This window comes from Oratosquilla oratoria, unplaced genomic scaffold, assembly GCF_046742065.1.
Source record: "Oratosquilla oratoria isolate Oo_2021 unplaced genomic scaffold, ASM4674206v1 SCAFFOLD59, whole genome shotgun sequence".
In the NCBI taxonomy this organism is placed as follows: Eukaryota; Metazoa; Arthropoda; class Malacostraca; order Stomatopoda; family Squillidae; genus Oratosquilla; species Oratosquilla oratoria.
In genome coordinates, this window is record NW_027467723.1 from 437641 (window position 1) to 442640 (window position 5000).

Below are 5000 nucleotides of genomic sequence, written 5' to 3' on the forward strand. Positions count from 1 at the left end.
TTCTTTCTAGTACAGACAATGACAAAGCAAACAATTAACCGATACAACCTGAGGAAATACTTCCTAGATATATTATTTTTACTAGACTATCAAATTTACTGCAAGGGGAATCTAAAAATCTATGCTTGTTAGGAGCTTTTAGATTTTTTCCTTTAATATGAGTAATATATGTATATATATTACAGATCTAATATCCGAGTATTTCTTTCGAGTGAGGAATTCCTGCGCCATTTCAGGAGTTATTACCAAATACAAATGCCTTTTTTTAATGTATCTATTTAACTATCACAATTTTCAACTTTCTATTTCCTGCAGTAAACTTTATGGGTTAGGCCATAGCTTACCCTCTATTTCTCGAACTCGGCTTTCATATAACTTATGTACGTTTATATTATCTATGTATATATATATATATATATATATATATATATATATATATACATATGTGTATATGTATATATATACATACTGTATGTGTATATGTATATATTTACATATATATATATATATATATGTATGTACATATATATACATATGTACACACACATATATGCAGGTATATGTATATATACATATACAAATAAACAAACTCATACATATACAAAAATATATACAAATATACATATAGGTAATTCACCTTCAATTTTTTAAATTGTTTCATTCATTCTATACGTTGACAAACCAATGCACACTCCTATATACAAAGACGCACACACACACACACACACACACACACACACACACACACACACACACACACACACACACACACACACACACACACACACACACACACACACACACACACACACACACACACACACACACACGCACACATGATGAAGATGATGATGATGATGATGATGATGATGATGATGATGATGATGATGATGATGATGATGATGATGATGATGATGATGATGATGATGATGATGATGATGATGATGATGATGATGATGATGATGATGATGATGATGATGATGATGATGATGATGATGATGATGATGATGATGATGATGATGATGATGCCACTACTAGTCACCCTATCCATTGCATTTAATTCATCGTAACATAACAATAAACGTTGACAAAGACTTGTATGGGCAACAACAGAATTGAAAAAAAAAAAAAAAGACTTTATGGCGTTCCGTTTGGCAAACGCAATTCACAACCGAGTGCGAACATTACCACGAGAAAAAAGAAACGTTTGATTTTAGTCAAACATGTTTGAGGTCTTTAGAGCAAAAGTCTGTTTTAGGTCAGGTCATCCTTGTGCCAAATGTCCGGAACTAAACATTATTTTTCTCTCTCTCTCTTTACCTCTTAGGCTGTCGAATGGCTGCTTCGTATATATAGAACAGGAATGTAAAACAATAGAAAACACACACACATATATATATATATATATATATATATATTTCCGACTGTCGTCCCCGGATTCGAACCGGGTTCGTGAAATCACGGCGCCATCGTCTTACCGACTGAGCTATCGACCCTATGAAATTCTTCAACCTGGAAGTTAATCTACTTCCCGAGGAACTAAGTCGACTGCTAACTGCCGTCCGTACTTATTTCTACAGAGAACCAGAGCAACTTGTAGCCGTGATTTCACGACAGTCGGAATTATTTGATCGACATCACCGTCACTGGTGATTCTATTCAGGTATGACAACGACGATAAGTCCATCAAGGAAACGTACCAGTCTAACCACCAGCTATAAGTTGCCCTGGTTCTCTGTAGAAAATAAGTATGGACGGCAGTTAGCAGTCGACTTAGTTCCTCGGGAACTAGATTAACTTCCAGGTTGGAGAATTTTATATGGTCAATAGCTCAGTCGGTAGGACGATGGCACCGTGATTCCACGTGCCCGGTTCGAATCCGGAGATGACAGTCGAAATTATTTGATCGACAACACCGTCACTGGTGTATATATATATATATATATATATATATTGAATGTGTGTGCTGTGACGACTAGTATAATATTTGAAATGGGTAAAATCGTGTTTGAAATTGGTTGTTGAACCACTGAGTCACATTAGAACGAAAACTAACAACAGAATCTACATTGCTACTGTGCTATGGTTATACCCATAGCATTAGAGCATCTATGGAACCATACCTTGCAGGGACGCAAACACGTACGATGCTTTGATTGTTCACAAATACGCGAGAGAGGGAAAAGTTGAGTCAAAACTTTGCTGACTTTTCATCGATACAGTTCTGCTCGAATGTGTTTTTCTCTTATCTTGATTGCGTCGTTCTAAGCAGATTTATTGTTGCTTCTGGAGCAGCGGCCCGAAGTAGCAGCAGCATCTTCGGGCCTGTGACGTCATGTCGTTGATGATGATGTCATGTCGTCTTTGTCGAGAAAGTTCTACTTTAATTGGTGGGTTATATCTTTATTACGTTTGATTTTTTTAATAAGTTTTGTTATTGTTATTATCATTTAGTATTGTTATTACCTATCATTATTATTATTATTTATTTGTAATTACTCTCATTATTAGTATTGTCATTACTATTGTTATTATTATTATTACTGTTTTTATTATTATTTTTTCGTATTCGTCGTATATTTCTTGTTTAGAAAGTTTTCGTCATGGACGTACCTTTTTAAACAAGTAATTATATTTTGTATGGTACCAGTTTCTTCGACTGTAACGTCATGTCAACGATGACGTCAACAAAAATATCACGTTAGCGTGATATCATGCTGTCAACACTGTCACCATCTTAATGTGACATTATTTCAACAATGACGTCGTTTTGTCGTGACGTCACATCTTATTTGCTAACGTCACATCATTCAGCATCTTTCCTCCCTTATCACCACAAAACTTAGTATCGTATTCTTATTCATACTAAATATATTCCCTACAATTCTGATCTTCTTTTTCGTGCATATACTTTCGTCCTTGTAGGGCCTTCGACATGACGTCACGCTCCTGCTTACGTCACGTGAGCAAGTCTGTGATTGCCATGCATCTTTTGTGGTCCATATCAGAGCGTGGTATCTCCCAAACGTATTACCGGAAACTACCGTAAAGTTGTTCAACATTTACATATCACAAGAGCGCCCTGTCTAGTCCCCCGTCCCCCCGTCGCCTAAAACTCACATTCCCAAAAATGCCTCAGTCATCGTTTCAGAATATCTTATCAGTGTAGAAGTATATAAGAATACTGATTACCCCAACACGCTACACTCGGTTCTAAAAGTCTCGTTACTTGTACTTGTGGTTTATTTATATTATGGACCGCTTTCCAAGACTTTGTTTGAGCGTTCTTTGGTTGGTGCGATTATTGCTCAATGATGTTTGTTCATGACTCAACGATGATCGTCCATGGCCTAACGATGATCGTCCATGGTCCAACGATAATCGTCAAACGATTATCAAGAGCACTAATTCATTGTTTTTGAAATGGCTGTTTTGCTTCGAGCGACTGCCGCTAGTCACTAAAAACAAAAAATTAATGCTCTAGACCAAAGAATGCCGTGAGATTAACCCATTCAACTCCGATGACAAGATGTCTTGTCCTTTGGTCAAATAAAACAAAAAATCATAAAACACCAAAATGTTTGATCAAACACCAGAAAAATATGACGTCAGTCCTCGCTTCGCTGCGAGCGAAGCGAGGACTGACGTCATATTTTTTCTGGTGTTTGATCAAACATTTTTGGTGTTTTTATGATTTTTTGTTTTAATTGACCAAAGGACAAGACATCTTGTCATCGGAGTTGAATGGTTAACTGAGGGTGCGGCCAAAATTCAGGGCAAATTATTTTTTTATATTACCGACTCTCTCTGTCATCCATTTCTGTTCATTAAAGCAGCATCAGCGTAAAGATGAGTATTTTCATATCATCCAGGGACAAAATTGTGTTACACTGATGTTGAATCAACAAATACTGACAAACTAGAATTTAGATGTTCTAATAATGGTGCCGGGAACTTCTGAAAGGCTTGGCAAGGGAGCCTCAAGCCAGAAAAGGTTAGGAACCACTGATCTAGGCAATCGTTTGACGATTATTCGTTGAGCCATGAACGATCATCGTTGGGCGATAATCACACCAAGCAAAACGTTTTTTAAGGCTCCTTTGAGGCTTGAGGGCGAAGAGGACAAGGATGATGACGTCTGAAGAATGACAACAGAGACACATTAAGGAGCTGCTGTCCTGCCAAGATTACTTCCAGTGACTGACGGCAGTATTTCCAGTATTTTCCGGCTAATATGCAGACAAATTACTCCTATGAAATAGTAACCAGTTCAAACATTCAGAACAGTAATCAAAACGCGAAAATCTTAAGGACAAATATGTAAGACAAAAATTGTAAATAAATAGATAAATAAATAGATAAATAAATAAATAAATAAATAAATAAATAAATAAATAAATAAATAAATAAATAAATAAATAAATAAATAAATAAATAAATAAATAAATAGATAAATATATAAATAAATAAATAAATAAATGGATAAATAAATAAATAGATAAATAAGATAGATAAATAAATAGATAAATAAATAAATAAATAAATAAATAAATAAATAGATAAATAAGTAAATAAATGAATAAATAAATGAATAGATAAATAAATAAATACAATAAATAAATAAATAAAACAATTTAGTAAATAAATAAGATAATAATAAAAAAACACTGGAAGACAAAAGGTACGTATGTGATTAGAGGTGCAGACCAATCTTTTCTTAGTTACGCTCATGAATCCTACTGATGTTATTCTGGCTAAGCCTAGAATATTTGCTCGAGTTTAGGAAACTTCATATTATTGTTTTGAATTATCGTATCCTCAAAATGTGTATATATATATATATATATATATATATATATATATATATAATATATTCGTAAATAGCTGGAGTCCAGGAACCATATATATATATACGCTATTAGTCTTCAGCGTATATCTTTTTACACACACACACACACATATATATATATATATATAATTATATATATATATACATATAT